Raw genomic sequence first — 21791 nt, 5'->3', positions numbered from 1 at the left:
ACCCTTCGCATGTGCAGTTCACAATAAGGTTTGTGCTCCTGTGAAAATCTAATGCTGCCTCTGATCTGACAGAAGGTGGAACTCAGTCAAGAATGCTCACTCACCTGCTGCTTACTTCCTGCTGGTTCCTAACATGCCACGGACCAGTACTGGTACATGGCCCCAGGGTTGGGGACCCCTGCATTAGAGTAACATCAATGTACTAATACAGAGAACTGGTACTGATAATTGGGGCATTGCTATAATGATACCTGAAAGTGTGGAAGTAGCTTTGAAACTGGGTAACAGGCAGAGACTGGAAGAGTTTGAAGGACTCAGAAGAAGACAGGAAGATGAGGGAAAATTTGGACGTTCTTGAAGATTGGTTAAAAGGTTGTGACCAAAATGATAGAAATATGGACAGTAAAGGGCAGGCTGATGAGGTCTCAGATGGAAATGAAGAAGTTATTGGAAAGTGGAGTAAAGGTCACCTATTTTATGCCCTAGCAAAGAACTTGTCTGCATTGTGTCCAAGCCCTAGGGATCCATGGAAGCTTGAAGTTAAGAGTGATGACTTAGGGTAGAAGAAATTTCTAAGCAGCAAAACATTCAAGATGTGGTGTGGTTGCTTCTAACCGCCTACAACCAGATACAAGAGCAAAGAAGTGACTTAAAGTTGGAACCAGAATGTAAAAATTTGAAAAATTTGCAGCCTGGCCCTGTGGTACAGAAATTATCGAAGCAGGCTAATTAAAAGGGATATTTTAATTAGCACTTTTAAAAGTGCTAATATCCAAAACAATAGAAAAAAAGACCTTAAAGGCGTTTCAGAAGTCTTCAGGACAGCCCCTCCCATCACAGGCCGAGAGGCCTAAGTGGGAAAAATGGTTTCAGGGGTCAGGTCCAGGATACTGTTGCCCTGCTTACCCTCAGGACACTGCTGTCTGCATTCCAGCCACTTCAGCTCCAGCTTTTGGTCAAAGTGGCCCAAGCTTGGGTGGCTGCTCTGGAGGGTGCAAGCTATAAGTTTTGGTGGCTTCCACATGGTGTTAAGCAGGTGTGAAGAATGCAAGTCTTTCTTTTCTTTTCCTTCTTCTTTCCTTCCTTCCTTCCCTCCCTCCCTCCCTCCCTCCTTCCCTCCTTCCTTCCTTCCTTCCTTCCTTCCTTCCTTTCTCTCTCTCTTTCTTCCTTTCTTCTTTCTTTCTCTCTCTCTCTGTCTCTCTCTCTCTCTTTCTTTGTCTAGCTAGGAGTTTATAAATTTTGTTTATCTTTAAAAGAACTTTTAATTGATTCTTTGTTTTTATAAGTCTATTTTATTTAGTTTTGCTCTGATCTTTATTATTTCTTTCCTTCTACTAATTTTGGGTTTCTTTGTTTCAAGAAATTTTAAAACCTTTCTTCTTAATGTCTTCCTTGACCAAATCATCATTTAGGAGTATGTTGCTTAATTTTCTTGTATTTGTATACTTTTTGAAGTTTCTCTTGTTATTGATTTCTAGTTTTATTCTATTGTGACCTGAGAAGATACTTGATATAATTTTGATTTTTAAAAATTTGTTGAGAATTGTTTTGTGTCTTAACATATAGTCTATTCTGGAGAATGTTCCATGTACTGACGAAAAGAATGTGTATTCTATAGCTATTGGGTGAATTTTCTGTAAATGTTTGTTAGATACTTTCGGTCTAAAGCGCAGTTTAAATCCAATATTTCTTTGTTCTGTCTAAAAGATCTATCCAATGCTGAGAGTGAGATTGTTGATGTGCCTAACTATTATTGTGTTGGAGTTTCTCTCTCTTTAGATCTAATAATATTCGCTTTATATATCTTGATGCTCCAGTGTTGGGTGCGTAGATGTTTAGAATTGTTATATCCTCTTGCTGAAGTGGTCCCTTTATCATTATATAATGCCCTTCTTCATCTCTTTCTATTGTTTTTGACTTAAGGTCTGTTTTGTCTGATATAAGTGTAGCTACTCCTGCTCACTTTTGATGTTTGTTTATATAAAATATCTTTTTCTATCTCTTTCCTTTCACTCTATATGTGTCCTTATAGGTGAATTGAGTTTCTCATAGGCAGCATATAGTTGGGTTATGTTTTTTCATCCATTCAGCCGGGCCATATCTTTATTATTATTATACTTTAAGTTCTGGGGTACATGTGTATAATGTGAAGGTTTGTTACATAGGTATACATGTGCCATGGTGGTTGGCTACATCCATCACCAAGTCTAGTAAGAGATTTAGACATTCATATACAGTAAGTAAATACCTCATCTACATTAGGTATTTCTCCTAATGTTATCCCTCCCTTAGCACCCCAACCCCCGACAGGCCCTGGTGTGTGATGTTCCCCTCCCTGTGATCATGTGTTCTCATTCTTCAACTCCCACTTATGAGTGAGAACATGTGGTGTTTGGGTTTCTGTTGTTGTGTTAGTTTGCTGAGAATGATGGTTTCCAGTTTCATCCATGTCCCTGCAAAGGACATAAACGCATCCTTTTTTTATGTGTATATGTGGCGTATATGTGCCACATTTTCTTTATCCAGTCTATCATTGATGCGCATTTGGGTTGGTTCCAAGTATTTGCTATTGTGAACAGTGCCACAATAAATATACATATGCATGTGTCTTTATAATAGAATGATGTATAATCCTTTGGGTATATACCCAGTAATGTGATTGCTGGTTCAAATGGTATTTCTAGTTCTAGATCCTTGAGAAATCACCACACTGTCTTCCACAATGGTTGAACTAATTTACACTTCCACCAACAGTGTAAAAGCATTCCTATTTCTTCACATCCTTTCCAGCATCTGTTGTTTCCTGACTTTTTAACGATTGCCATTCTAACTGGTGTGAGATGGTATCTCATTGTGGTTTTGATTTGTTTTCTCTAATGACCAGTGATGATGAGCTTTTTTTCATATGTTTGTTGGCTGCATAAATGTCTCCTTTTGAGAAGTGTCTGTTCATATCCTTTGCCCACTTTTTGTTTTGTTTTGTTTTGTTTTTTCTTGTAAAGTTGTTTAAGTTCTTTGTAGATTCTGGATATCAGCCCTTTGTCAGATGGGTAGATTGCAAAAATTTCTCCCATTCTGTAGGTTGCCTATTTACTCTGATGATAGTTTCTTTTGCTGTGCAGAAGCTCTTTAGTTTAATTAGATCCCATGTGTCAATTTTGGCTTTTGTTGTCGTTGCTTTTGGTGTTTTAGTCATGAAGTCTGTGCATGCCTACGTCTTAAATAATATTGCCTCGGTTTTCTTCTAGGGTTTTATGATTTTAGGTCTTATGTTTAAATCTTTAATCCATATTGAGTTAATTTTTGTATAAGGTGTAAAGAAAGGATCCAGTTTCAGCTTTCTGCATATGGCTAGCCAGTTTTCCCAACACCATTGATTAAATAGGGAATCCTTTCCCTATTGCTTTTGTCAGGTTTGTCAAAGATCAGATGGTTGTAGGTGTGTGGCGTTATTTCTGAGGCCTCTGTTCTGTTCCATTGGTCTATATATCTGTTTTGGTACCAGTACTATGCTGTTTTGATACCAGTGCCATGCTGTTTTGATTACTGTAGCCTTGTAGGATAGTTTGAAGTCAGTTAGTGTGATGCCTCCAGCTTTGTTTTTTTTTTTTCTTAGAATTGTCTTGGCTATGTGGGCTCTTTTTTAATTCCATATGAAATTTACAGGTTTTTTTCCCCCCCCCAGTTCTGTGAAGAAAGTCAAGTTCATAACTTTTAAGTAGAAAATTTGGTGTGTTTACATTTAGGGTTATTGTTGATATGTGATGTCTTATTCCTAGCACTTAGTTAATTAATTAATTTTTTGTATATGCTTTGTTTTTTACTCTCTTATTGTTTATCATTGTAGGTTGATGGTTTTCTGTAGTGGTAACATTAAAACCTTTCTCTTTTTTTATTTGTTTGTTTTCTCTACCCATGGATTTTATATGTTCATGTGTTTTCATGATGGTAGATATCATCCTTTCATTTCTAGGTGCAGGTCTCCTTTAAGCATTTCTTGTAGAGCTGGTCTAGTGGTGATAAACTCCCTGAGCTTTTGCTTGTCTAAGAAAGACTTTATTTCATCTTCATTTATGAAGGAGAACTGCTGAGTATGGTGCTCTCAGCTGGCAGTGTTTTTTTCTCCCAGCACTTTGAATATATCATCTCATTCTCTTCTGCCTTGTAAAGTTTCTGCTGAGAAATCTGCTGTTAGTCTCATGGGCATTCTTTTATAAGTGCCTAGATGCTTTTCTTTTGCTGTTTCTAGAATTCTCTCTTTGTCATTTGACAGTTCGACTCTAATATGCCATGGAAAAGATCTTTTTCAGTTGTACCTATTTAGGAATCTCTTAGCTTCCTGTATATGGTTGTCTAAATCTCTTGCTAGACTCGGGAAGTTTTTAGCTGTAATTTCATTAAATACACTTTCTAGCCCTTTGGTTTCTCTTTGTCTTCTAGGACACCAAAAATTTAAATATTTGGTCACTTTATGGTGTCTCAAATGTCATGTAGGTTTTGCTCTTTGGTTTTAAAATTTATTTTGCTTTACTTTTTTGTCTAAGTGGGTTACTTCAATAGACCTGTCTTCAAGTTCTGCTGCTCGATCTGGTCTATTGTTGAAACTTTCTTTTTCTGTTTCTTTTCTTTTTTTTTTTTTTTTTGAGATGGAGTTTTGCTCTTGTTGCCCAAGCTGGAGTACAATGGTACGATCTCAGCTCACTGCAACCTCTGCCTCCTGGGTTTAAGTGATTCTCCTGCCTCAGCCTCCCAAGTAGCTGGGATTACAGGTACATGCCACCACGCCCAGCTAACTTCTTTGTATTTTTAGTAGAGATGGGGTTTTGTCATGTTAGTCAGGCTGGCCTTGAACTCCTGACTTCAGGTGATCCACCCGCCTAGGCATCCCAAAGTGCTGGGATTACAGGCATGAGACACTGTGACTGGCCTGAAACTTTCAAATGTAATTTTTATTTTATTCAATGAATTCTTTATTTCTAGGATTTCTATGTGGTTCTTTTTTGATACCAATGTCTTTGATAATTTTTTTATTGATATCCTGAATTATTTTTCTGATTTCTTTGCATTGTTTACTTGTGTTCTCTTGTATCCCACAAAGCTTCCTTAAAATTATTCATCTGAGTTCTTTTTCTGGGAATTCATAAGTTTTTCTTTTTTTTTTCTTTTAGACCTGTTGCTGGAGAACTATTGTGTTCTCTTACAGGTATCATATTTTCTTGCCTTTTTTATGTTTCTTGTGTTCTTACATTGATATCTGTGCATCTGGTGTAATGGTTGCTTCACACACACACACACACACACACACACACACACGAGATATATATATATATATATGTTGGCCCAGAGTGTAGTTGTCAGTGACTCAGAGTGTAGTTGTTAGTGGAGGCTGTGGTGAAGTTTTGCTGGGGGACAGCAATGGGGATTGGGCCTGTGCTCAGGCACCAATGGGGGCAGTGGTGGGCTTAGTATGAACATCTTTGGTTCTCAAAGTGGTGTAGACTGGAACCAGTTTTAGTGGGTCCAGGCATCTTTCTTGGCTGTCAGTCATAGCAGCAGTGGACTTGGCAGGTGGGACAGTGCTCAGGCTTCAGGCAAGAGGTGTGGTGTGGGCAATGGCAATAGCAGTGGTGGGACAATCCTGTGGCTCTGAAATGGTTTGCACTGATGATAGTGGTGGCTACAATGGGCTGGGCAGATCAGTCCTCTGACCTGAAGGTGGTACATGTAGGTAGGTGCCAGTTGTAGGCTGTGTGAGCCTGTCTTCAGGTTCCTGGGAAAAGTGCTCAGGTCCTAATATGGCAGGATGATCCTGAGGCACCCCGATGGTGTGCTTCGGCACTGGGGAGGTGAGTGGGGCCAGGCTATGCAGGTCTGCCTTCATGACCCCAGTAATGCATATGGTTGCTGGCTGTGGTGGTAGCAGTGTGGTGATCCCTAGACATCTGGCAAGGTGCTCAGATGGGGATGGCAGTGGCTGCAATGCAATTCTATTCCAGATGAGGGCAAGGTTTCTTTCAGTGTCAGTAGCTATGCAGGTAGCTGGGGAGCTCACACTTATGCTCCAGGTTGTGGCTGTGGATGGGATAGCCAGTCCTCAGGGTGCTTGCATATGTGTGGTGGCCCCGTAGCTAAGGATGGTGGGGTAGCTGCCAGTGGCTTGTGCTTTGGTCTCAGTAGCAGCAGCCAGCAGTGGCAACTGTGGGCAGGGATTCTGTCCTCAGGGTGTTTGTAAATGTGTTGTGGCTCTGTGGCTGTGGGTAGCAGAGTCAGTGAGGTGTACTTTAGCACCTGGAGGCAGCAGCTAGCAGTGGTGGCAGGTGCAGGGAGGAGAGCCTATCCTCAGGGCATGTGTTAATGCACTGTGGCCCCAATGCTGGAGGTAGTGGGGTTGATGCTAGTGGCATGCACTTTCACCTCCGTGGCATCATCCAGCAGCTATAGTGGCTGCAGGTAGGGGATGTCAACGGAGTTCCAGGGATGTGGAGATGCAGGGGCTTTTGACTCCAATGCCAGATGCAGTACGATGGGGGCTGGGCTTCCAAAATAGTCCTGCGCTGTAGCTGCTTAGGATTCAGGGGTAGTATGGGACCTGGCGTGGACTCCCTCTCTGGAGCAACATCACCACACAGTCTCTAGGCAGCTCTCTATATCAGTTTCAGGACACACAAGGGCTTGGATTAGAGGAGACTGTGGTGGGAATGTGAACAATTGGGAGTCTCATATTTACCCTTTGCCCACACTGGTGAGCCTCTCGGGGCTCCCAGATGATCCTGGCTGAGCAGGCTGCCTTGCTTCCATTTAATTCCTTGCTTTAGGTGTTTCCTGTCACTTCTATGTTGAATTCCAGTATTCTCTATTTGATGATCCGTTTGAAGTGTGATTATCTACTCGCTATTTTTGTTCTTCTTTGTGGAGGAGGTGAGTGTCAGTGTCTCTAAGCCATTTTGAAGCTTCTGACATTTTACATTTAAATCTATGATCCATTTGAGTTAATTTTACAAAAATATAAGGTTTAAATCAAAGTAATTTTTTTGGGTGGGCTATGGCTGTCTAAATGTTCCAGTGCCATTGTTGAAAAGGCTATTTTCCCATCTACTTAGTTTCTTGTTCTCTTCTAACAATTCGGCTGGGTATATTTGTGAGCATATTTCTAGGTTCTTTATTCTGTCCACCAATCTATGTGTTTATACCTCTGCAATACTAAACTGTCTCAATTAATGTACCCACACAATAAGTCCTAGCATCAGATAAAGTGATCTTGACATGTTTTCTTGCTTTGAAAAAACTTTTTAAGCTAGTTCCTTTCCCCTTACATATAAATTTTAGAATAAGCTTGTCAATATATGTAAAATATGTTACTGGTATTTTGATAAAGTTATATTAAGCCTATATATCAGTTCAGGGATAACTGAGGACGACTATATTGAGTCTTCCAATACGTGAACATGATATATCTTGCAGTTTATTGAGATCTTCTTTTATTTCTTTCATCAGCATATTGTAGCTTTCTGTGTACAAGCCCTGTGAATGGTTTATTAGAATTGTTGCTTAGCATTTCATTTTTAAGTGATTGCAAAGGGTATTAAATTTTTTATTTTGGTTCTAACATGTTAATTATTAATATATAGAAATATATTTAATTTTTGTATGTTAATTTTGTATCCTGAGACATTAGTGAACTCTCTCATTAGTCTAGAATTAAAAAAAGATTGCTTGCGATTTTCTACATAGACCCTCATGATAGCTGTAAATAAAAACAATTTTATTTCTTACTATACTATACACACACACACACGCACACACACACACACATATATATACACATTTACTTCCTTTTCTTGCCTGTTTGGCTAAATTTTCGTTACTATGTTAAATAAGAGTAGTGAGAGAAGACATTATTGCTTTGTTCCCAATGAGGGGGAAAATAGTAAGTCTATCACGATTATGTATGGTATTACCTATAGGATTTTTACCACTTGGGTAGATGTTCTTTATAAAGTATAGAAATTTCCTCTCCATTCCTAGTTTACTGAGTGTCTTTATCACAAATTGGTGTTAAATCTTGTCAAATATTTTTCTGAATTTTTTGATATTATTAGATGAGTTTTCTTCTTTAGACTGTTCATATGGGAAATCACATTGATTGAATTTCAAATACAGAATTAGCATTGTATCCCTGGAATAAAACTTAGTTGGTCATGCTCTGTAATTATTTTTATATATTGCTGAGTTTAATTTGTAAATAATTTATCAAGAATGTTTGAATCTATGTCCTTGAGAAATTTGGGTCTATATTTTCCGTTTTGGTACTATTTTTTTTTTTTTTTTTCTGATTTTGGTATCAAAGTGCTACTGGCCTCATAAAGTGAGTTGGAAAGTGTTTTCTCCTATTCTATTTTCTGAAGAAGATTTTGTAAATGTAGTCTTTCTTCTTTCTGTATTTAGTAGAATTATGTGGTGAAATCAGTTAAGCATGCAGATTTCTTTTTTGTCTGTTTTTCAAGTTGTGAATTTGATTCCTTTAATAGTTGTGGGGATATTCAAATTATCTACTAAATATTGAGTAATTCTGGTAGTTTGTGCAATTCAAAAATTGGTCTGTTTTATGTAAGCTGTCAAATTTGTGAGTGTTCTTTTTTTCAAGTATTCTTTTATTATTCTTTTGATGTCTAGTGAGTGTGTATTGATATTCCCTGTTTCAGTTCTAATAGTAGTTGTATGTGTCTTCTCTGGGTTTTCTTTGTCAGTCTTGATAGAAATTTGTCAATTTTATTGGTCTTTTAAAAAAATTAGTTTTCCGTTACATTGATTTCTTTTTTCTGTTGCTTTTCTGATGTTAATTTCACCGATATCTGTGCTTTAAAAAAGTATTTCCTTCATTGTGTTTCTTTGGGTTCATTTTTCTTTTTTTCTAGTTTCTTGAAGTGGGAGCTTGGATTATGTAGTTGAGATTTTTCTTCCTTTTTAATGTAAGTTTTCAAGGCTATAAATTTCTCTTTTGGCACTGTTTTATCTGTGTCTCACAAATTTTAATTCAGTTCTAAGCATTAAAAAAAATTTCCCTGAGACTTCCTTTTTGAGCCATGGATTAGTTGTTTAATTTATCAGGATGTGGAGATTTTCCAGTTATCTTTCTGTTACTGATTTCCAATATGGTTCCACTGTGATCACAGAACTTATGGTGCATAATTTTAATTCTTTTTTGGTGAGGTTTGTTTATGGCTCAAGCTATGGTATATCTTGGTAAATGTGTAAAAAATAATGTGGATTCTGCTGCAGTGGGGTAGAGTGTTCTAGAAATGCAAATTAGATCGTCTTGGTTGACGGTGTTGTTGAGTACTTCTGTATTTGTGATGACTAATTTTATGTGCAAACTTGGAGGGCATTTTTTGATGAAATTAACATTTAAATTGGTAAACTTTGAGTAAGGCAGAGTGTCTTCCCTAATGCAGGTGGGTCTTACCCAGTCAGTTGAAGGCCTGCATGGAACAAAAGACCAGCCTCATCAAGCGAGAAACAATTCTCTGGATGACTGCTGTTAGCTTTTATCTGTGCCATTATCTCCCCTTTTTCTCCAGCACGAGCTCACACAACAGATTTTGAACTTGCCAGCCTCCATAATTGATTGAGTCAATTCCTTTTAATAAATTACACACACACACACACACACACACACCCCTTATTGGTTCTGTTTCTCTGGAGAATCTTGATTAATACAATAGTCTTCCTGATTTTTCTGTCTAATTATTCTGTCAATTATTGAGAGAAGAGTGTTGACTCCTCCAGTTATAATTGTGGATTTTTCAATTTCTCCTTGTTTAGTTCTATCATTCTTTCCTCACGTATTTTGCAGCTATGTTGTTTGGTACATACACATTTGGATTGCTATGGCATTTTAGGGGACTGGCCCATTTTAATTATGTAATCTGTCTGTCCCTGATAGTTTCATTTGCTCTGGAATTTATCTTATCTGGTTTTAATATTGCTACTCTAGCTTTCTTTCAATTGATTTTGGCATGGCGTATCATTACACATCCTTTTTCTTTAGAGCTACCTCTGTTGTATGTAAAGTGAATTTTTGTAAACAGCATATCTTTGAGTAGTTTTTATTCACTGTACCAATGTCTGTTTTGAAAAAAGATTATATTAGACCATTTATATTCAATATAATTATTGATATGTTAGTGCTTAAGTGTGTAATTTAATTTTTTATTTTTCTGTTTGTTCTCTGTTTTTAGATTTTCTGCCTTTTTGTGGGTTACTTGAACATCTTTAGAATTTCATTTATACATATTTGTGTAAGGTATAGGAACTTTATCTCTTTTTAAATTTCTTTACTTTTCTTCTTGTATAATTGTCTTAAATATTTCCTCTACATTCACTGATAGCCACTTAAGAAAATTTTATAATTTTTGTTTCCAGTGTCAAATATAATTTAGAACACTCAAGAATAGAAGAAAATACATTATAAATACCAATATTCTTTTTCTTTCTACTATCCTCATTTTCCAAATTTGTATCTTTTAGTTTATAGAACTTCCTATAGTCATTCTTTCCAGGTGGGTCTATCTCTTACTTTTATTTCACTTGCAAATATCTTCTGTTCCCCCCCATTTCTGAAATGTATTTTCACTGGATATTGAATTCTATCTTAACAGTTCTTTTCTTGCAGTGCTTGAAAAATATTATCCCACTTGCTTTTGACTTCCATGGTTTCCGCTAAGAAATCTCTGCCATTTGAAAATTTTTCTCTTCTATAAATAAGGGGCCATTTCTCTCCTGCTGCTTTTGTGACTTTTTTTTCCTGTCTTTAGTTTTTAGCAGTTTGTTTATGATGTCAGTCGCCGTTGTTTTGGAGGGGTTTATGATGTTTTAAGCTTGCTCCGTTTCTTAAATCTGTAGGTTTATTATATCTTTTGCTAAATTTAGGAAATTTTAGCCACAATTTCTTTAAGAACTTTTCAGCCCTCCTCTCTTTCTTCTCTCTTCCTTGGACTCTGATGACACAAGTGTGAGATGTTTCGTTATAGTCACACAAGTCCCAGGAGCTCTGTTCACTTCTCTTCAGTCTATTTTCTCTCTTTTGTTCAGACTGGGTATTTTCTACTGCAATGCACTGAGGTTTTAAATTTTGGTTCTGAAATTTTCAGTCTTAACATTTCCCTTTAGTTGTTCTTTAAATTTTCTATTTTTTGCTCAGGCTTCCTATGTTTTCATTTGTTTCAAGTGCATATGTTATTGCCTTGAAACAAATATTTTTATGATAGTTATTGCCTTGAAACAGTATTTTTATGATAGCTGCTTCAATTTTTTTTTTTTTTTGGCACAAAGTGAATGCTTATTTAGAATTAGAAAACAAATCACAACAAATTCCTGGAGACTTAGAGAGTCAATGCCTTTCTTCTGAGAGTTCTTCAGGCACTTTACCAGAAATACTTATTTAGAAATGCTGCCTGAATGCACCTGCCACCACATCTAGCTAATTAATTTTTTTTTTTTGTAGAGATGGAGATCTCACTATGTTACCTAGGCTGGTCTTGAACTCCTGGCTTCCAGCAATCCTCCTGCCTTGGCCTCCCAAAGTGTTGGGAATATAGGTGTGAGCCACTATATCTGGTCTGCTTAAAATTCTTGTCAAATGATTCCACCATCTGTGTCATCTTGATATTGGTATGTGTTCGTTAGAGTAGGTGATTAGACAGACATGAGCAGGGAAGAGATGCACCCCCAAAACCCCAGGAAATGTCAGGTGACCATCAGGTGGTGGTTAGGTGACTGTCAGCACCAGGGAAAGACAGTTTCCCAATAGACAGAAAACACCTGGAGCCAGTGATCAGCAACTTCTTGATACAGTCTCAGGAGGAGTGGGCTCATGCATGCCCACTAAGAGGCAAAAATGGCAGAGTTTCACTGGCATACAACCTTCCGCTGGTAAGGCTTGACTGGTAAGGGGAAAAAACCTAAAGTGAGCATGTGCACAAATTCAGTAAACACACTGCACATGCAGCCCCTTCCAAGTGCTGGCAGGCCGTTGTGCATGTGGACAGCCCACTTCATAGGAAGAATCAAGGGAAAAGAAATGCAAGTCCCGGAACCATGGCAATGTATAAAAACTCAAGTCAAGGGTCTGGTGTGCACTTGACGTCTCAAGTTGCCTGCTTGGCCCTCGTTCAAGTGTACTTTGCTTCCTTTCACTCCTGCTCTAAAACTTTAATAAACTGTCATTCCTGCTGTAAAACTTGCCTCAGTCTCTCCCTCTGCCTTAAACCTACTTCTGCCCCTTGGCAGAATTCTTTCCTCCGAGGACGCAAGGATCGAGGTGCTGCAGCCCTGTATGGTTGGGCCACTGGTAACATGTTCATTGTCTATTTTCATTTTGGTTGAGATTTTCAGGTTCTTACGATGATGAGTAATTTTGGATTGAATCCTGAGCGTTATGGGTATTAGAAGACTCTACATCTTATTTAAGTCTTCTATTTTAGCACATCTCCTCTGACACTACACTGGTTGGAAAAGTGGGGTACTGTTTCTCTCTGGCAGTTGGGGTACAAGTCTGGGTTTCAAGTTGTCCTCCATCTGCACCCTGAAGGTACAGGACCTCCTCATGCCTGCTGCAGGGGTGGGAGCTAGACTCCTTGTGAGGCCTCTGCTGACACAGCAGGGCTGGAAGAGGGAGGGGCACCTCTTTGCTGCTTCCCACAGAGTCCCCCACATACAGCCTGTCAGGGCCTTATGGCCAATGGGTGGTGACCTCCTGTGACATCACCTTAACAAAGCAGAGGGACCTTCACTGCTGCAGCATGAGGATGAAGGTACCAGCTCCATACTTGGTCTACTCCAGTACCACCCCATAGAAAAGTGAGGGTGCCTCATTCCAGCCTTGAGGGCACGGAAGTCTGGGGTCCCCAAGTGGCTTTTGGTGGTGTGCATGGTGGTGTGGCCACAGTGTTTTCTGCAGTGTTTGGATGGAGGAGGGTGGTTATTGTGTATAAGTGTTCTGTCTTTCTAGGCCTCTCTTTCCTGGTCCTTTGAACGGGAGAAAACAGGCTTTCCTTGGGGCTTTTTGGTGGATTTTTTGGTCTATGCTGATTGTTGTCTTCTGCAGCACCCAGTCCAGGACATATGAGGCAAAAAGGACCATAGAAATGCAGTGCCATGTCGTTCTTCAAGTCCTATGTCTCTAGCTGGTTTGCCTAATTTTATCCAAAATTTCAGAGTCATTATAAAAAAAAGTATGTCAAAGGTTTTCAGCCATACCCTCAAAAGGTCACTTTTTATTTCAAAAAAGTGTGAATGATTTGGTTTATTACTAAGCCCTTCTGTTGAATAACTTAAGATCCTCTTTATTCATTCAAGACCAGTTTTCTAAGCAGTTACAATGTATGCACCGTTAGCCCTGAGGATGCTGCCTTCTGTTGTAGAGAATGAATTGTATATTAATTCTCCCATTCAGGGTTAGGACAAGGACACAAAATGCTACCAGAAGTGGGAGAAGAAAGCGGTGAAAATTCCTGTCCACCTGACAACAAAAGGAGATGCAGTTGTGAGCACTGATAAAAAGACTTCAGTATTAAAAGAAGAGAAGAACAGGTGTTCCTAAAGTGACACCATAAGAAAAACATGGAGGCTGTAGAGGTATGATAGATCTGCAAACACAAATGCACTCAGGGTGACCAGAGATAGGTGTGCAGAAGAGTGTAATAGATGAAGACACAGTGGAGGACTAGATTGTGTCTTCGTCTGTTACACCAACCCGATCTTGAAGGCCAGGCAATGTGTCCGGAATCTGGGCAACAGGGAGCTATAATGTTTCTCAGTTCGCTGGGCAATTCTCGAAGGTATTTTGCTATTTTTATTCTGACATCATGACTATGGGGATATGATCAGGGAGTAGAGAGAGAAAATTATGTTAAACTTAAAAATAACTAAAGTCTTGCCTTTGAGTCATTGCCCAGTTGGTATGTGGCCAACAGCCAACTTCATTCCAACTCCCTTCCCTTGCCTTTAGGGAAGTTGGGGGTGACTTGCCCATTCTAGGACTGGAAGGCAGTAGCATCTTGGACTTAGTCAGAAAATGGGCTGATTTGTTTTGTCCACATTTGAGTTATACAAATGGCAAGTGCCCCTTGTAGACTCTAGACATAGATGACAAGGTAGACAATGCTGCTACTGCAGGAGTGATAGTGATAGAGGATTAGGGTATTAAAGCCCCTACATGATGGAGTCCCACATATTCCAGGGGCCAAGGGAATTCCTAAGCCGATTCCTTTATCTGCAACTTGTGCAGTGCACCAGAGTGTCCATAATTCCATTTGACCTTCATGGCAATCTGAAATGTAGGTAGCATTATTCTCATTTGACTGTTGGGAAAACTGAGACTCAAAAAAGGCCATAACTTTCTTCACCCCAGATTACTTGGTGGACAGCAGAGAATAAGAATCAGTCAGCTAGGAGCTACTTGTGGCCATACATACTTGGTGAGGATTTAGTCCAGACAATTATATGAGTAGGGCAATGGGTTCTCAAAGTTACCTGAAGGTCACCTTATAGTGATAAGGAAGGAAGCTGGGAGCTGATATGTGAGGCCAGTGTGGGGTGGCTAGAGACAAGCTAGGGAAGAGGAATGGACCACAGTGAATGGGAGTGAATATTAGTTTGCTCTTCTGAGTTGAGTGACCTTGGATAGTGATACTCTTTTGGCCTTTGCTACCTTATTCTCAAAGTCTACACAAGGATTCTTGAATTAGGATGATCTTCAGCCTCCCTCAGCGTAGTCACACACAGAGGATGCTCCTCAGGGGCCTTGTGAATCTAAACTAGAGAAAGAAGATCCTCAAGCTCTTCCCCTGGATCTCATACCAAATCACTCAGACTTTCTACATTTGAATTCCTGAGTCCTTATATACAACATTGTAGTTGCGACAATGTGTGACCTTAGTGTTTATTGGGGAACTTGTATTTCATTGGCTGTGTGTGTGTTTGAACAAATAATTCAGTAGATTGGCAAACAAATGGCTAATTCTATAGTTGCTATTAAGCCCAACAGATTTCAAGGCAAGACTTCAACTGCCTTGGCCTGGGGTGATGCACTTTCATTTCTAAACTCTCTAGCATCAGTCACATCTGGACCCAGAGCAATCTCTTGACAAACTCCTACTTGGCTGAGCTGTCACTGTCCAGGAAAATTTCACTGTCTTGGCCACCAAACTCCTCCTAGTCCCACTGAGCTTGCCTGGCTGTGGCCCTGGTCACAGTCTGCCTCACTGCGAGGCTGAACCACAGCTGGCAAGCTCTTCACTGTGCTGTTTGGTTGTGTGCCCAGTTGCAGGCTTGAGACTGCATTCTGTATACTCCACAGGAAGTCTGTGGGTGCTATTGTTGAATGGTTGCCTCAGGAAGCCTTCCTGGTAAAGAAAGGGAAGCAATCCCCAAAGCACAACCATCATGACTATTGTTTCCATCCCAAGTATCCTGAGAATTCTCTGAAGAGACTTGACACTAACTTGCAGAGGTGAGTGAAATATGCCAAAAGGCCAATGGGGACCCAAGTCAGCTTATGCAAATCTTTATTAATGAGCTTCCTGAGACAGGAGTCTTGGAGGAATTTCACCTCAGCCTACATCTGTATTACAAATCAATCAATCAATCAATCAATCAATTTCATGTTGTGTCAGACTACATTATATGCTTGACTAATTCTGGAGGGAGAGAGAGTGAGTAATTCATGCCACTTAAAACAATTAATGTTACATCTTAAATTCCTAGAGTTCCAGAAAATTAGTCACCATAGGAAAGAGAGATGTTCATATAGGAATAACTGTAAGTAAGGGTATGGGATTCGCTTTAACCCTCACATTCATTTTCAAAAATGCAAAGTTCAGGAAGGAGGACTCCTGCCAGTTGCAGACACTTCAGAACACTGGAAAGTGTCCCATTTATTCAACATAAGCTAAGCATTTGTCTTATCTATTCATCCAAAGAAAGACCATAGGAGGAAGGAGAAGGAAGGAATAATCCCAGACCTAGAGAAGAGCTGGTCCAGAGCAGGAAAGGGAGGTGAACAACTAGTGCCCACTCTCCACTCACGAGGGTGTTGGAGGAAAGATTCTGAGGCAGGCTCAAGCCTCTCTGGGAATGGGTGCTGAGATTATTCCTAATATCTGTCAGGTTCTAGGGGTGGGGAATGCTCATGGGGAAATGAAAGCTGCATTTATAAACCCAAGAAATGGAAATTTACAGAAACTGTAAGATCAGCAAGAACCTGCCTTGGTACCATAAGCTGCTCTGCAAAAATGAGACCACAGAGCCCAAGTAAACGACTTACTTGAAAGCCCTATACTAGGCAAATAGAGAAAGGAGAGTAAGGATGATCAGAGATGGGACTCAGAGAAACTGGACAGTTTTCTGTTCTTCTGCTGGCCTTTCAGGAAAATCCACCTTTAATGTTAAAGGACAACCACATAACTTTTTATAGACTCTGGTGCAACTCTGTCCACCAAGACCTCCTTCCATTGATCAGATCTCCAGAGTCATAAATCACGCAATGAGTGGGATTTCCAACCTCCCTCTGTGCTTCCTTGGCCTCAGCCATAGCCCAGCTTTCTGATGAAGGATCACTCCTTCTTCTCCGGGTTTCCACAGAGATTTTTCTCTGCAAAGGGAGCTGTCAAGTAAGACAAGCTGCTGAGGAACTTTTTTTAGAAGTCCCAGAAAATTATTCTATTTAAGATCAACTTTGTGCTGACTTAGGCATCTTTTAACCTGCGTCATGTCTGCTTCAGGATAAGACTAAAGACTTGGCTTTGGTCCTTGAGTCTTTATGGGCTGAGGATTCCACAAATTTAGGCATGATTATAAGAGGAAAACATCCATGGAAATTCATATAGATAATATATGATTAGTGAGTTTCCAGTCCTGAATAAGAAATCTTTGCCTGCCTGAAGGTCAGGTAGATATTCCTGTGTATTCTTCTAGAAGCTTCATGATTTTAGCTTCCACATTTGAGTCTATAATACATCTGAAATTAGTACTTGTATAGTATGAGGGAGCAGGTTCCTGTTTTCATATGAATATTCAGACACTGAGCATCATTTATTGAAAAGACTCACCTTTCCCAGTTAAATTTCTTTGGTGCCTTTCTTGAAAATTATGTTACCAATCGTGTGTGAGTATACTTCTGGATGCTATTCTGTTTATTTGGTCTGGTAAATGCTTGTGCCAGTACCACAATGCTTTGATTACTGGATCTTTGTAGCAAGTCTTTAAATCTAGTTATATAAATCTTCAGTTCTGTTTCTATTCCAAAATGAACATATCCCAATTTACTTAGTCTTTGTTGAATTTTCTCAGCCATATTTTATAGTTTTCAGTATAAAGGACATATAAATATTACATTAAATTTATATTTATTTTATGTGATTTGATGCTACTGCATGCAATTTCATTTTTGCGAATTTCATTTTTTCAGTTGTTTTTCTTGACATACAGAGGGGTGATTGATTTTTGTATATTGACCTTGAATTTAGGTGTTTAAATTTATACATTTTTTTAGGGGAGATGTACTCAGATAATTCTATAATCTCCTTTTCTATTCTGTGAAATGTGTGGATTACATTATTTGATTTAATTATCAACTTTATTATAATATAACATATAAAATAAATTACCCACTTGAAGCATACAATTGGATGTTCTGACAAATGCAAATCAAAACCACAATGAGATACCATCTCATGCCAGTTCGAATGGTGATCATTAAAAAGTCAGAAACAGATGCTGGCGAGGATGTGGAGAAATAGGAAAGCTTTTACACTGTTGGTGGGAGTGTAAATTAGTTCAACCATTGTGGAAGACAGTGTGGCAATTCCTCAAGGGTCTAGAACCAGAAATACCACTTGACCCAGCAATCACATTACTGGGTATATACCAAAAGGATCACAAATCATTCTACTATAAAGATATATGCACACGTATGCTTATTACAGCACTATTTACAATAGCAAATACTTAGAACCAACTGAAATGCCCATCAATGGTAGACTGGATAAGGTAAATGTGGCACATATACACCATTGAATACTATGCAGCCATAACAAAGAATGAGTTCACGCCCTTTTCAGGGACATGGGTGAAGTTGGAAACCATCATCCTCAGGAAACTAACACAGGAACAGAAAACCAAACACTGCTTGTTCTCACTCATAAGTGGGAGTTGAACAATGAGAACAGATAGACACAGGGAGGGGAACATCACACACCGGGGCCTGTCAGGGGTCAGGGGGCAAGGGAGGGAGAGCATTAGGGCAGATACCTAATGCATGGGGGGCTTAAAACCTAGATGATGGATTGATGGGTGCAGCAAACCACCATGGCGCATATATACCTATGTAACAAACCTGCATGTTCAGCATATGTATCTCAGAACTTAAAGTAAAATAAAATAAAAAAAAGATATGTGAATGGCAAATAAGCTCATGCAAAGATGCATTCAAGAAATGCAAATTAAAACCAAATGAGATACCAGTGGACACCTATTAGTTTGTCTGTAGTTAAAGGACTGATCATACCAGTTAATGATGAGTATGTGGAAGATCTGGAACTCTCATGCATTGCCACATCAATGTAAAATTTTGCAACCACTACGGAGAGCAGTTTACCAGCTGCCTAAAAAGTTAAACATACAATACCATATGACCTTGCCATTTCACTCTAAGGTTTTTATCTAGGCACGATGAAACTATATGATCATACAAATCTTTGCACAAAAATATTCTTAGCAGTTTTATTTGTAATAGCCCCAAACCTGAAACAACCACACATCCGTCAACAGCTGAGTGGATAAACTAATTATGGCACATTTATTACAATGGAATAATACTCATCCATCAAAACAATAAATTAATGATAGATGCAAAAGCATAGATGAATCTCAAAAACATTATGTTGAGTGAAAAATGATTAATGATATAATGCAAAAAAATATTTTTCAGTTCTGAAAGACACAGATCACCATTAATGAAAAACAACAAAAAAAAGTTAAATATAGATAATTACCAGTAGTTTTCGAACTAACCAGAGTATTGAATGTCACTGTGATTAAAGATACCCTCAACTTCCTATTTTAGTTTTGGCATGTAAAGAGCTTGAAAATAAGTATCTCTACAATTACAACAAGAAAAAGTTGGACCAACTGAAATCTGTGACTTTTTTTGAACTCGACATATAGCTGAGGTAACAGGATAAACCACCACCTTAAAATCCAGACAGGTACATCCAGAGAAATACAAGATCAAAGATTGCTTACTTGGAACAGAAGCCCCTGAAATGTATAATCTGGTGGCAACATTTAAATGGTTATTAGGCAGAGTTGGGAGGTTGAGTACAGAGTTGGTGAGTAAAGAGCCCTAAGGGTCTAAGACAGATGGGGATATCCACATGTACATAGTTCAGTAACCTCACCAGGTTCTCATTGTGAAGATTCGAAAAATATCCTTCTTGGGCTTGGAGGGATTCAATGTCAGTAGACTTATCCTGTAAGAAACGTTAAAAGAATTTTGGGCCAAAGAGAAATAATATGTCAGAAACTTTGGTCCACAAAAAAAGGAAGAACATCAGAGAAGGAATAAATAAAATATTTTAGTTTTCTTACTTTTAATTGACATAAAATAACTTTGTTTAAATTAATAATAGGAAAAATCTATTGGAAGGTCATAGAACGTAGATAAGTGAAATGATTGAGCACAGTATCACAAAAGATGGAAGGAAGATCCCAGAAGTGGTGTGATGTTATTGGAGGTGGAAGCAAATTATTTAAAAATGCACATTGCAAACCCTACAGCAACCATTAAAAAGTTTTAAATGGAAGTTTAAATGATATACTGAAGAAGAGGTAAAATAGAATAATATAAAATAGTCAATTGAAGTAAGAAAAAAGAAAAGAAAAAGAGAAACATGAAACAAGAAAAATGCCATTATAAAGATTGTATATTTTAGCCCAACTATACCAAAAATTACTTGAAATATGAATGGTATAAATACAGCAGTTAAAAGGCAGAATTTGTCAGATTGGAATATTAAGACTCAGATAGGTATACTATGCTAGAAGTAATCGAAAGAAAGCTAGATTACCTATATTAATTTCAGACAAAGCAGACTACAGAACAGAATATCATAAGGGATAAAGAGTGACATTACACAAATAAGAAGACAATTCTCCAAGAAGACCTAAATGCTTATGCACCTAACAACACTGCATCAAAATACGTGAGACAAAGGTGATAGAACTGAAAGGAGAAATCGACAAATCCACTATTTTAGTTGGAGCCCTCAGCATCCCTCTACCAGTAGGCGATAGAGCAAGCTCACAGATGATCAGTGTGGGCACTGTAGAACTCAATGGCATCATTGATTAAGTGGTTCTAATTGACTTCTATGGCGACTTCATCCAACAATAGCAGAACACATACTCTCCTCAAACTCACATGGAACATGCACTGAGACGGGCCCCACTCTGGGTAAAAGAAAACACATCTTAACATATTTCAAGGAATAGATATCATACAAAGTAGATTTTCAGATCACAGTGAAATTGAACTAAAAGTAAATAATAGAAAACGAGTTGAAAAATGTCCAAATATTTGGTAGTTTAACAACACACCTTTAAAACCCATTGGTCAAAGCAGAAGCCACAAAATAAATTAAAATGTATTTCTTGTCATATTTTTCTCTAGTTTTGGTATTCGGTATTAGTGTAGTGCTGCCCTTATAAATGAATTGGGAAATGTTTCTGCTTCTGTTTTGGGGAAGAGATTTCTGGAAAATTCAATATATTGAAATTTGTGGGATGCAACTAAAGTGACTGCTAGAGGGAAATCTATAGCATTAAACTGCATATATTGAAAATAAAAAAGATCCAAAATCAATAATCTAAACTTCTATCTTAGGAAACTAGAGTAAGAAGGGCAAATTAGGTCTAAAGCAAGCAGAAGAAAGGAAATTATAATTATTAGACCATAAATAAACAAAATGAAAAGTTGGCTTTTTGCAAAGATCAATAAAATTGACAAATCTCTAGCCAAGCTAACCAAGAAAAGATGGGGAAAGACACAAGTTGTCAGTATAAGGAATGAAAATGATATGTATCAGCCCTTCTGACCCTGTGGGTCTTAAAAGGATAATAAAGGAATACTATGAACAACTCAATCCCCATGTGTTTGGTAACTAAATAACATAAACCAATTTCTTGAAAGACACAAACTACCAAAATTCACTCAAGAATAAATAGATAACCTTAAGTTCATATTATGTTACACCTAATATAAATATTATATATAATAGTGGAAACTGGGTTATAGGGTATATGAGAACTCTCTGTATTATTATCACAATTTTTTGTAAATCTAACACTATTCTACTGTAAAAAGTTGATTAAAAAATTTCTGTTTATCTTAGTAAAAAGTCTTCAAAAATTAAAAAGATTCTTTAAATTAGGCTGGGTGCGGTGGCTTGCGCCTGTAATCCCAGCACTTTGGGAGGCTGAGGCGTGCCGATAACCTGAGGTCAGGAGTTCAAGACCAGCCTGACACACATGGAGAAACCCCGTCTCTATTAAAATACAAAATTAAAGGTTTAAACATAAGAATTAATACCATAAAAACCCTAGAAGAAAACCTAGGAAATACCAATCAGGACATAGGCATAGGCAAAGACTTTATGACTAAAACACCAAAAGCAGTGACAACAAAAGCCAAAATAGACAGACAGGATTGAATTAAACTTAAGAGCTTCTGCACA

This window comes from Aotus nancymaae, unplaced genomic scaffold (genome assembly GCF_030222135.1).
Source record: "Aotus nancymaae isolate 86718 unplaced genomic scaffold, 86718_ANA_hifiasm-v0.15.2.pri h1tg000065l, whole genome shotgun sequence".
NCBI classification, from domain to species: Eukaryota; Metazoa; Chordata; class Mammalia; order Primates; family Aotidae; genus Aotus; species Aotus nancymaae.
Note: the sequence above shows the minus strand (reverse complement) of the source record.